Genomic DNA, 13,968 nt, shown 5'->3' on the forward strand with positions numbered 1-13,968 from the left:
TTGTTGAGCCTAAAAGAATGAAGTTGCACCTGGAAAGTGAGGGGAGTAGAGAGCCATCTGATTGCTTGGGCCTGAAATGCTTGCGTCTATACAAATGTCGTTTAGAGTGGTAGTGTGTCGCTTGAGGACAAACAACGAATTTAAGAAGAGGGTGTTGATATACCGTGAGTTTACAATATTTCTAATACATTTCACTTACAAGTTGTGTGTGTCTTGGGCCTTTTTGTATTGGTTTTTATGTATTTTTATCGTATTTTGAAAAAAAGATGTTCAGGCGCGGAAGTATAGAGACAACTGAAAGAAATGCAGCAAAAGGGCATTCACGAAGGTGATCTACAGACCGTAGGTCCATTAACGGTCCATAGGTGATGACCGTAGATCAGCAAGCAAGGTATGGAAGACAAATCAGGGAAATCTGACCAAGTGTGGAACCACGGTAGCCATTGACGGTCCATATATTGATCTACAGACCGTACTGATTGATTCGTAGATTGATACTAGAGGGTTCCAGTACCTGATTTTTGAAGATTCTAAGTGTGAAACTACGGAGGGGATTGACGGACCATAGATCTATCTACGGTCCGTACTGCAAGTTCGTAGTTTGCTTCAGAGAAGCTGATTTTTGGAAGCTGAAATATTTTCTAAGTCCTGGCTGACGGAAGGGACTTACAGACCATAGATCCATCGACGGTCTGTAAGTCAGTCTCATGAAATGAAGACTCGTGCCTGAACAAACTTTCCTTAATTTGTTTCCCTTTTAATTTAGGATTTGTTTTCTATAAATAGGGCATGTAAACCCCGTTTTTTGAAGGGTAGACATTATTATTCTAGTTTTACTTTGTGACTTGGGAGATTAATTGGAAAACCTAACAATTATTGATTTCCTAAGTTTGTTTTGAAGATTTTGGTTTTGCAATACAAATTGAATTTCTGGGTTTATTATTCTCTTTACGTAAGTTCATGATTTCTTCATCTAAAACTATGAATTGCGTTCTTGCTAATATGGGTAGCTAAATCCACAACTAGGGTTGTGGGAACCATAAGCGATTAACAAAGTATGAATAGTAAATAAGCAATTCTTGAATAGTGTCTTCCATGCATTAATAATTTTTTCGTTTAGAAGTTTTTTTAACGAGTGCACGCGTTAGAACTCGCCTTGTTGCTACTTGCCGGACCAAGGAGGTAATCAATAAGAAAAGAATTATCAACATAGATTTAGTGTGATACTATCTAATAGGCTAGTGTCGATTGGTGCGAAGTAATAACTAAGCCAAACATCGATTATGATGTCTAATATGAGGTAAAGGTAAGGGTTAGTAAATTATACACACGTAGCCGGACCAAGGTGCGGGNCGGACTCGTTCGGAGTCGGAAAAATACAAACCTTATATGGAATCTGATTGGAAATGATATTTCGGACTCAACGGTGAAGGCGGAATTTCCATTTGGAGCTCGCGTCGATGTAAAGTGGGTCCCACACCCAGTATCGTTTTGAACCAGATTCCACAATTGCCATCTAAAGCCTCGGGAAGTGAACAAAAGGTCGTTCTAGACCAAAATCAATATTCCGAAGCTAACCTAGCTTTCAGAATTTTCATCTGAGCACGACTTCCAAGAAGGTTGACCAAAGTCAACTTTTCAAGTCATTACATAATAACTGAGCCAAACATTGATTATGATGTCTAATATGAGGTAGAGGTAAGGGTTAGTAAATTATACACACGTAGCTGGACCAAGGTGCGGGGTGAAATTCTTTAGATGTCAGACCAAGGATTTAGAGATACCTAACTTATTACTTTGCATGTAATACACTAGGAAAGGATTGTTGTTACTAGGATTACTGCGTTATGAGCTTGTGGGGAACACGTATACCCTAGTTATTTCTCTCATCTTGATAACAACCAAAGTTGAGTTTTAATTATTGATTACTTATTAAAGTCTTACTATTTGTTTCACACAAACAGAACCCCCCTTTAATTACCTGTTTCTGGAAGTAATTTGACTAATTGAATATAATTGTTGGTTAAAGTAAAGTCTAAACTATTTTCCTTGTGGGATCGACCCCAACCTACAAGTTGGGTTCTTTACTTGATAACGATCACTTATACTTCTGTAGAGAGGTGTAATTTGAGCGTATCATTAAGGACACTAGATGTAGCACCTTGAGTTCCAAGAAGAACTAAAGAGAGTTCATTCAAATCATTCCTAAGTTTTACTTAAGTTTTGGGTCAACTTCAAAAGACAATAACTCCTAGTACAGGATGAGTTAGGTGAGCTACAAGATATAAAGTTAAAGCCCTTCGAGTCCTCTTTCCAACGCTACTGAGTTTGCTAACTTCTGAGCTCTGAGTAAAAAGTGATGACTGATTTACTAAAGACGCACATACCTGGCAGCAGCTCCGCAATGGCTCCGTGTTACAGAGCTAATATGGACCTCACTTCCTGGTGAAAAATTATTCCGACAAATGTGTAATACATAATGCTGAATGCCTCAACCAGTAGAAAATCATTTTTCTTAAATCAAACCCTCTCATCCACTCCAAATATTCTACGCTCAAGGGATTTAAGAAATGCTAAGGCTAGGGTTCATCTTTTAAGATTTTCCTTCAACTCCTTCAAAAAGATGGTTCTTTCAGGTATGTAAGTTTTCATAGTGTTGGGTTTATTCACCCACACGCCAATCATGTTAATTTCAGCGTTAAGTTTGTTCTAGAAAGTTGAAAGTATGATGTTCTTGAGATTGGCTTTAGTTCTTGAGTTTAGATGAGATTATTGAGTTCCTTAATGAAATCATGTCGATTTTACAGTTGTTTATGAGTAGGTTATTGTGTTCATGTGTTGGGTATGTAAATCTAAAGAGGAATTGAGAAAAAGAACCGAGTTTTGGTGAATTGGTGTTAGAAACTGAAGAAGGAAAAGTCGGGCGAATTTGGCACTTTGCTCCGCGTGTCGGACCTGCCTCCCATTTCATAAAGTTTGTCTTCACGTCACGGAGAGGTCACAGACCTCTCTGCCTCAAAAGTTAATTCGCGACCAAATATTTTAATTCATCTTCGCATCGCAGACTTGCTTCCAAACAACGATTTCTTGATCGTTTTTCATGTTTAACAATCTAAAAACACTCCTAAACATCACGAGATCATTCCTATCACAAGTCACAACCATTAATTCATAAATCACATTCAAGGTAGAGTTGAGAGTCAAGTCTTGAGAGTTCTCTCTAACAATTTTTTTGAAAAAGTCCCTTTGAGTCTTTTTGAGGAGTCTTTTACAACTTCTAGTAACTTGTTTCAAGACTCAAGCAAGTGAGTATGAGGATGAGGAGAATGTTTTCATGAGTCTACTTTGTCATCATGAAATCTTTCGTATCATGAACCATAACACTTGAATTCATAATTCACATTCAAGAGAGGGTTAAGAATAGAGTTCAAAAGAGTCTTTGAGTTCAATTGTGAATCCTTTGAGATCCACCATCGATTTGAGTTAAGTTTTGAGAAGTAAGTATGAGAATGAGAAGAGTCGTATACCTGAGTTCCTTATTGATATTTTGACCCTTGAGTCAAGTCGTTCATGCCAATAACTTCCGCATGAACTCCATCAGTTTAGTATCTTTGAAAGGAGTAGTATCTTCAAGTTCTAAGTCTTGAGTATCGAGTTCCTAACCCTTCCGAGATTATAATCCTAATCATGGGACTATTACCTATTACCCATGAAGTCCATGAGTTGAGTTGTTCATGCCTATAATTCCGCATGAACATTATAAGTCGAACAATCTTGAGTTGAGTAATTCATGCTCAGAATTCCGCATGAAACCTCTGAGTTGAGCATTCTTGAAATTAGTAGTATCATTGAAGTTCTTGAGTTCCAAGTATTTGAGTTATATCTATGGTTATTGAAAACCTTTCATTAAGTTGTTCAAGTCCATAATTCGGCGTGAACCATATTTTAAGAAGTCTTTTACAAATGTTTAAACTTTGTTTTAAGACTTAAGCTTTGAAGTTGAGTAAAGAGTAAGAGTAAAGTTCATTTTATTTAAAATGATATATGGGAACTAAGTATTCCCAAGATTAAATGTTTTCACATTTAAGATGAGAAGAAACTAAGATTTCCCAAAAAGTTTTGAGCAAGAAAGGGAACATTGATTCCAAGAGAACTTTTAAGCTAAGTTTTCGAGTAATTATCTCAAAATAAAGAAAGAGTTTTGTTTTTACAAATATATGAGCAATGTATATTTTGGGCGTAGTATTGAGCACCGATATGGGGGGAAGTTTGAGTTCGGATAACTCACGTCTCCCTAAACAATGTAACCTTCATGGGTAGTAAAGGATCATACTTTTTAAATGACTCCTTATGATGCTTTTAGCATAAGCTAGTGGATCCACTAAGTTAAGAGTTCTATATAATGGCAAAGTATAGTATAGTTCTGGCAGGGTGGGCAAGACGTTGTATCACCACTTAGCCTCATAGTGGTGGTTGTTGGTTAGAGAAACTCCCACAGAAACTATATTACTTTATTATATAAGTAAAGTTGAGTTTGTTATTGCATTTTCTTTAACAAACTAAGTTGTTTTTATTGTTTTAAAAAGCTTTCCATATTTTGCATATGTATTGTTGCTTTATATTGAGTTGAGTACCCAGAGTCGAATATCATATCTTTAAGTTGAGTATCATATCTCTGAGTTGAGTATCTTGTTCTTGAGTACTTATGAGTTGAGTAAGTTTGAGAAGAGGTAAGTGTGTTTCCTTTTTATCGAGTTTCATGCTTATGTTTGTATTTTAGAATTCCCCTTACATGCTCGTACATTCCACGTACTGAGCCATTTGGCCTGCATCTTTTCATGATGCAAACACAACTATTCGATATCATTAACAGGAGATTCGTTGATACATTCGGGAGTTCGAGTTAGCTATGGTGAGCCTCATTGTTTTCGGAGGATTTCATTTACTTTTCAATTTAGTTAGGATGTCGTGGGTCTTGTCCCGACTTCCATCTTTATCAGTTAGAGGCTTCATAGATAGTCAGTATAATTGAGAAGTCTGTATTATTCATTTATTTTATTAAATGTTTTAAAGACTTAAGTTGCCTATTTTATGGTGAGTCGAATATATTATTTTTATTCTAAGTTGTTCATTTGAGTTAAAGTTTTGAAAAGTTGAGTTTATTGAATTTTACTGAGTTTTAAGCTTTTGCGTGCTTAAGTTAGTCTTCCGCTTGTAGTCAGCCAGGATGAGGGTTCTCTTGAGGACCAACAATGGTTCTTAAGTGCTGGCCACGTCCAGGATGTAGATTAGGTCGTGAAAAACTTGGTATCAGAACACAGAGTTTAAGTGTCCTAAGATTTCTATGAAGCCGTGTCAGTAGGTTCTCGTTTATGGTTGTGAGGTCCCCACTTCTATAAATGAGGGACTACAAACATTTAAGAAAAGTTTCTCTTCTTTCATACTCTTAATCGTGCAATAGAGCTATGTCATACAGACTTATTCTAACTCATGTGTTCTCCTATTCATTCAACTACCCATCATACAAGATGTGGTTGAAAAGTAAAGTGTAAAGATCCTTGTGGATGAGTTGTTCTTAGCAAGAGTCTTCAGAAAGTTATGAGACTTCAGAGGGGCTTAAGAGAAGCCCAAGAGTAAGTTAAGTGTTCATTTTCAGAGTAATGCCTTCATATGAATCGTGCATTTGAGCTAAAAGTGAGTTGTACTCTCTTATCTAAGCCTTTTTTCAGTTGAGATCCTTATGAGGAAGTATGTCCAGAGCTTGGGTAGTATTTTCATCCCAAAAAGGTAGCATGAGTTATGAGATCATGAGTAGTAGTGAAAGAGCCCAAAGTTAGATGAAGGTATGCCGAGGTTTAGTAATCCTAGAAAGGGAGATAGTGATGAGGCAATCTATGTTATTATAGTCATGCACCCAGTAAGTTTTGATGAGGAGTTTTTCCTTATGGGTAGACTAAGAAGTGATGAGTTGTGAAGAGCTCAGGATAAGAGGTAGAGTAAGAGTTGCAAGTCAAGATGAGTTAGAGTATACCTTAACTAGAAAGGGGTTATGATGATTTGTCATCGTGTTAGTAATGACCAAGTGTAAGTGGTGAATAGAAGAGCAAGAGTATTCATGAGGTGACAGCTCTAAGCTAGGTTTATGATCTTTAAGGGAAAGCCCATAATATTCATAGTGTTATAGAACTAATTAGGTATTGATGTATAGTGAATGAGTGAATAGTACTCAAGTTGTGAAGGGAAATGTGATAGTAAATTGTAAGTATGAATACTAAGAGGTGAGGATTGACTATCTGTCATGAATTTTTAGTGGGGGAATGATTATTAACTTTGCATCTAGTAATTGTAAGTTAGTATAGTAAGTGAGCAATCATATTGATATTCAGGTTTAGTCATAAATATTAAGCTTGAATTTGAGATGAGTGTCGTGATCAAAAGAATGGCAACATGAGGGCGATGATGTTAGTCTTGAGATTTGATCGGGTAGACTTGACATAGAGTAGGTGGGAAATTGGGATGTTAGCTGCAATAAATATGAGTAGTACAAGTGAGAGACCCTAACATTTAGATAAGGGCAGTGAAGTGGTCTAAGGCACAAGAGTAACAAGAGCATGGAGAGGTGTGCCAAGATGGTATGTTACCAGATGAGGTTCCAATTAAGTTATAATTTTCCATGTGTGCCTAGATAGCATAATTGTGTTGTCAATGTGGAATAGGTCCATAGATTTCAAGTGTTAGCTATAGACCTAAGTGGTTGATGATAAGAGGAGAAATCAAGTCAAGTGTTGATAATTTCTTAAGGAGCTGATTAGTAGGAGTCCATGGAGTTGTTAGAGTGCTAACTTGAATGTGGTGTTGTTAAACATTAGGTGGTTCTTGATATGAGCCCGATGTGGTGGTAAAGAGTAAATAGCCTTGGAATGATATTCCCTATCGAAGTTTAGAACCCGAACTTAAGGAATTGGGTTAAGCTTGAATATAGTAAAGAGCATGCTATTAGACGCAGACCTTAGTAAGAGTAACCCATTCCATTCCCAGTCCAGTCGTCATTCAAGGACGAATGATCCCAAGGGGGAAATATTGTAACACCACAGAAAATTTTGAGCTAAAACTCGAACCGTTCTTTGTAGTGAGTGAGATTTTTGCAAGGAATTTAAAATTTCTTGAGTATTAAGGTCACTAGATGTAGGACCTTGAGTTCCAAGAAGAACTAAAGAGAGTTCATTCAAGTCATTCCTAAGTTTTTCTTAAGTTTTGGGTCAAATTCAAACGATCATAACTCCTAGTACAGGATGAGTTAGGTATGCTACAAGATAGAAAATTAAATCCCATCGAGTCCTCTTTCTAACGCCACCGAGTTTACTAAATTCCAATCTTTGAGTAAAAATTTATGATTGATTTACTAACGACGCACAAATCTGGCAGCAGCTCCGCGATGGCTCCGTGTCACGGAGCTAATATGGACCTCACTGCCTGGTGAAAAATTATTCCGACTCCCAACTCATTTTAATTATTATTTTAAGGATATTTTAGTCCTAAAAACCCTTAGTAGGTTATCTAAATTGCCCTAAATGAGTAGAAAATCAGTTTTCTTAAATCAAACGCTCTCATCCACTCCAAAAATTCTACGCTCAAGGGATTTAAGAAAGGCTGAGACTAGGGTTCATCTTTCAAGATTTACCTTCAAGTCCTTCAAGAAAATGGTTCTTTAAGGTATGTAAGCTTCCATAGTGTTGGGTTTGTTTAACCACACTCCAATCATGTTAATATCAGCGTTAAGTTTGTTCTAGAAAGTTGAAAGTATGATGTTCTTGAAATTGACTTTAGCTCTTGAGTTTAGATGAGATTATTGAGTTCCTTGATGAAATCCTATCGATTTTATAGTTGTCTATGAGTAGGTTCTTGTGTTCATGTGCTGGGTATCTAAATCTAAAGAGGAATTAGGAAAAAAAACTGAGTTTAAGTGAATTGGGGTTAGAAAATGAAGAAGGAAAAAGTCGGGTGAATCTGGCACCTTGCTCCGCGTCGCGGACCTGCCTCCCCATTTCATAAAGTTTGTCTTCGCATCGCAGAGAGGTCATGGACCTCTCTGCCTTAAAAGTTAATTCGCGACCAAATATTTTAATTCATCTCCGCATCATGGACTTGCTTCCAAACAGTGATTTCTTGATCATTTTTCATGTTTAACAATCTAAAAACACTCCTAAACATCACGAGATCATTCCTGTCACAAGTCACAACCTTGAATTCATAAATCACATTCAAGGTAGAGTTGAAAGTCAAGTCTTGAGAGTTCTCTCTAACAATTTTTTTCAGAAAGTCCCTTTGAGTCTTTTTGAGGAGTCTTTTACAACTTCTAGTAACTTGTTTCAAGATTCAAGCAAGTGAGTATGAGGATGAGGAGAAAGTATTCATGAGTCTACTTTGTCATCATGGGATCTTTCGTATCATGAACCATAACTCTTGAATTCATAATTCACATTCAAGAGAGGGTTAAGAATAGGGTTCAAGAAAGTCTTTAAGTTCAATTGTGAATCCTTTGAGATCCACCATCGATTTGAGTTAAGTTTTGAGAAGTAAGTATGAGAATGAGAAAAGTTGTATACCTGAGTTCCTTATTGATATTTTGACCCTTGTGTCAAGTCGTTCATGCCCATAACTTTTGCATGAACTCCATCAGTTTAGTATCTTTGAAAGGAGTAGTATCTTCAAGTTCTAAGTTTTGATTATCGAGTTCCTAACATTTCTGAGATTATAATCCTAATCATGGGACTATTACCTATTACCCATGAAGTCTATGAGGTGAGTTGTTCATGCCCATAATTCTGCATGAACTTTATAAGTCGAACAATCTTGAGATGAGAAGTATCTTTAAGTCCTTGAGTTGAGTAGTTCATGCTCATAATTCCCCAATGAACCCTTTGAGTTGAGCATTCTTGAAATTAGTAGTATTATTGAAGTTCTTGAGTTCCAAGTATTTGAGTTCTATCTATGGTTACTGAAAACATTGCATTAAGTCGTTCAAGTCCATAATTCGGCGTGAACCATATTTTAAGAAGTCTTTTACAAATATTTAAAGTTTGTTTTAAGACTTAAGCTTTGAAGTTCAGTAAAGAGTAAGAGTAAAGTTCATTTTCTTTAAAATGATAAATAGGAACTAAGTATTCCAAGAGTAAATGTTTTCACATTTAAGATGAGAGGAAACTAAGATTTCCAAAAGAGTTTTGAGCAAGAAAGGGAACATCGATTCCAAGAAAGCTTTTAAGCTAAGTTTTTGACTAATTATCTCAAACTAAAGAAAGAGTTTTGTTTTTACAATTATATGAGCTAAGTATATTTTGGTAGTAGTATTGAGCATCGATATGGGGATGAGTTTGAGTTCAGATAACTCATGTCTCCATAAACCATGTAGCCATCATGGGTAGTAAAGGATCATACTTTGTAGATGACTCCTTAAGATGCTTTTATCATAAGCTAGTGGATCCACTAAGTTTAGTGTTCTATATGAAGACAAAGTATAGGACAGTGCTGGCAGCGTGGGAAAGACGATGTATCACCACTTAGGCTCATAGTGGTGGTTGTCGGTTGGAGAAACTCCCACAAAAACTATATTACTTTATTAAATAATTAAAGTTGAGTTTGTTATTGCATTTTCTTTAACGAACTAGGTTGTTTTTACTGTTTTATAAAGTTTTCCATATATTGCATGTGTATTGTTGCTTTATATTGAGTTGAGTATCCAGAGTTGAGTACCCAGAGTCAAATATCATTTCTTTGAGTTGAGTATCTTTTATCTGAGTTGAGTATCTTATCCTTGAGTACTTCTGAGTTGAGTATGTTTGAGTAGTTTTTAGTATCCTTGAGTATTCGTTAAGTTGAGTAAGTTTGACAAGAGGTAAGTATGTTTCCTTTTTATCAAGTTTCAAGCTTATGTTTATATTTTAGAATTCCCCTTACATGCTCGTACATTCCACGTACTGAGCCATTTGGCCTGCATCTTTTCATGATGCAGACACAGGTATTCGGGATCATCAATAGGAGATTCGTTGATACATCTTGGAGTTCGAGTTAGCTATGATGAGCATCCTTGTTTCAGAGGATTTCATTTACTTTTCAGTTTAGTTAGGATGTCGTGGGTCTTGTCCCGACTTTCATCTTTATCAGCTAGAGGGTTCATAGATAGTCAGTATAGTTGAGAAGTCTGTATTATTCATTTATTTTATTAAATGTTTTAAAGACTTAAGTTGCCTATTTAATGGCTAGTCGAATATATTATTTTTATTCTAAGTTGTTCATTTGAGTTGAAGTTTTGAAAAGTTGAGTTTATTGAATTGCTTAATTTAGTCTTCCGCTTGTAGTCAAGCAGGATGAGGGTTCGCTTGGGGACCAACAATGGTTCTTGAGTGCCGACCATGTCAACTCGGGTCGTGACAAGTATAGTAAAGAAGAAAAGAAAACAATAGGTCATGATGAAATGTAATGTTAAGTTGTAAGATTTTGTGTGGAGAGACGCGGTGGTTGGAGGCACGAAGAACATATGTATTGTGCCTAATAATTTGTCAAAACCATTCTGAAAGTACCCTTTAACTACACTACAATGCATTTCACAAGTATGCGAATGTTTTAGAATGAGTTTGAAGGAATAAAAATTTGTAATGAGCGTGACAGTGAAATTCAAATTATTATGAATGGTGGAAAATATATTTTAAGCGATATAAGGTAAATAAGATTGATTATTCAAAGTGAATATACCTTGTCAATTTACTAGGGATGGTTATTTATATATTTTTTTTACAGGATTTTGTTCTTGTTATTCATTAAGGTTGGTGAAAAGGTCAATCCAACTATAAGAGCATTCATGTCTATTTCGCCAAATGAAACTGATACAACAAAAAAAATTGAATGTATTTAATCAATTTCTATATCTTTTGTTTTCTTGAACTAAGCAGTATCAGAATTTATAATTAAGTAAATAAAAGTGTGTCTTCTCTAAAACTTAAATTTTTTAGATGAGATATACAATCACATATTTCAACATCAGAGCTGACAAAAATACTATTCTTGAGTACTCTCACCCTATAAAAATACTATAGTGTAGATAGATAATATATATGTATTATATGTTGAATTTTTTTCCTCATGTGCTTACTTCTTTATATTCTAATTTTAAATTACGTTATCATGTTTCTGATTATTTTTTAAAAATAATAATTTACAATCAAATATGTATATATGTCATGCTTTTGGATCTTTAATTTGCTAGCACACGACATATCTGATAATAAACATATTACTTACTATTATTATGTTTTTTTGTTTCTTGATCTAAAGTATTATATACTCATGCATTTCTTGTGTCATTTTTTTTATTGAATGATAAAAATGATTAATAAGACATTCTAGTTGCTACCATTATGTTTTTTTTCATTTTTTAGACTAAAGTACTAATGCATTTTGTTGTATTTTTTACTGAATAATAATGATGATTCTCGAAACAACAAACATGTCATGCTTTTGTATCTTTAATTTGCTAGCACACGTTATATCTGATAATAAAACATACCAATTGCTATCATTATGTTTTTTCTTAGACTAAAGTACTCATGCATTTCTTGCGTTTTTTACTGAATAATAATGATGATTCATTGAAAAATAAAAAATATCATGTTTTTGTATCTCTAAATTGTCAACACACGTTGTATATGGTAATAAAACATACTATTTGCTATCATTATATTTGTTTTGTTACTTACTATAAAGTATTCATGCATTTCTTGTTTTATTTCTTGCTAAATAATAAAGTTTATTTTTGAAATAACAATAAATCCAGATACTTCTTGGAGCTTCTAGAAAGTTTGAGTAAAATATATTTTGATATTTTTTTATTTAATAAATATTTATATAAATCTCAAAACTTAATAGTTAGGTAGATATTTAAAGAAATATGATAAATTTTCTAGATTTTTTTTATATCTAGAACCATCTATTTACTAGTATAAATATGTGTGACCTTAAGCAATTGTAACCAAGCCAGTTCAAAAACACCTTATTCATTAATAAAGTTCTCCTACCCAAAATCCTCATTCTCCTTCATGGATACTTCTCTTTTCACCACCCAAAACATGATAACTTTGAACACTGAAAAGTCTCATGTTCTTATAGCACTATTCCCAGGACAAGGCCAAATTAATCCATGTCTTCAATTTTCCAAACAATTAATAAATTTAGGCATTGGAGTCACTTTAACCACGAGCCTATCCGCTTTCAGTAAAATAAAAAACTCCCAAAATGTTGAAGGGTTAAACTTTGTTCCTTTCTCTAATGGCTATGATGGCAAATTCCAGTGAAGTTCAATTGATGAGTTTTATATGTTCTATTCTTCTGTAAAGTCCCTTGGGTCAAAATTCATTTTCAATTTGATCCAATCAAATGCAAAAAATGGCACCCCTTTTTCACATGTCATATACACTATTATCATGGAATGGGTTGGTTTAGTGGCCAAAAAAATTAATAGCCCATCTACATTATTTTGGATCCAACCTGCCACAGTTTTGGATGTTTACTATTATAGATTCGCAGACTATTCTGATTATTTCAAAAAATGTGATGCTAAGGATAAGATAATAGAGTTACCAGGATTGCCACCACTTAGTCCAATTGATTTTCCTTCTTTTGTGTTTGATGATGTGGAGAGTTCCAACTGGGCAATTAGGTCTATTAAAAGGCAAATTGAAATGTTGAGTAGTGAAGAAAATCCAAGAGTTCTTGTGAACACTTTTGATGCTTTGGAATTTGATGTTATGAGAATTCTAAAGAATGTGACTATGGTGGGAATTGGGCCTTCAGTTCCTTCAATACTTCTTGATGATAATACTTTTCGAGCTGATATGATTGATATTAGTTCGAAGAATTATATGGATTGGTTGAACTCAACGAACAAAGGATCAGTTATCTACATAGCATTTGGTAGTTACTTCGAAATATTAAGTCAATCGATGGAGGAGATTGGTCACGGATTGTTGAAATGTGGGAGGCCACTTTTGTTGGTGATTAGGGAAGGACAAGATGGGGATAACATGGAGGACAAGTTGAGTTGCAAAGACGAACTTGAAAAGCAGGGGAAGATAGTCAGTTGGTGCTCGCAAGTGGAAGTTCTAAAACACCCTTCTGTTGGTTGTTTTTTGACTCGCTGTGGATGGAATTCAACTTTAGAGAGCATAACATCTAAGGTACCTATCGTGGCATGTCCACTTTGGAACGATCTAGTTTGTAATGCAACACCCATTCAAGATATTTGGAAGAATGGCGTTAGAGTTAATGTTAGTGAAGGTGGTTTCGTGGAAAGAGATGAGTTCAATAGATGTATCACAATCGTGATGGGGGATGGTGAAGAAGGGGAAGAATTGAGAAGAAATGTCAAGCAGTGGAGTGATTTAGCTAAGGAAGCAATGAAGGAAAATGGTACATCAAGTGGGGATCTCAAGGCTTTTGCTAATGAGATTTTACTTGGTCATAATGAGTACTAAATCACTCATGAATAGATGACTTCAATAAAATAGATAGTAATCAATTAGTCTTTTTAAGAGTTTGTTCTTCGTTTAAAAAAAATAGTGAATATCTTCGAAATTATTAATTTCTTTCATTAATTTCTTATCTTTTCACTTTTAATTATTTTTAGAAAATTCTGTTAATTTTTTTTAAAAAAAGTTTCCTTTAATTTATATTTTTTTTTTAAAATTATACACGTGTGTACAAACATAACAAATTTATTTGGTTAAAGGTGTCACATCAGCACAAAAAGTGCACGAATGTAAGAAAAAAATTAGTTCGAGGGATAATAGGACCCTAATTAAGTTAATCTGTGTCAACGAGATTTCAGCCATAGTTCAGGAGGGGTACTTATGCATTATCGAATATGTACTTATGTCATGATTTTGTAACTCTAATTTGTTAGCACACGTTATATCT

At 34.7% G+C, this 13,968-nt stretch overlaps 1 pseudogene; it reads left to right on the plus strand.

Annotated features, from left to right (window-relative positions):
- The first annotated feature begins 12,092 nt into the window (after positions 1-12,092).
- LOC125853800 (UDP-glycosyltransferase 75C1-like) lies at positions 12,093-13,526 on the plus strand (annotated as a pseudogene).
- The last annotated feature ends 442 nt before the right edge of the window (positions 13,527-13,968 follow it).

The sequence above is a fragment of the Solanum stenotomum genome, chromosome 1 (assembly GCF_019186545.1).
Source record: "Solanum stenotomum isolate F172 chromosome 1, ASM1918654v1, whole genome shotgun sequence".
NCBI classification, from domain to species: Eukaryota; Viridiplantae; Streptophyta; class Magnoliopsida; order Solanales; family Solanaceae; genus Solanum; species Solanum stenotomum.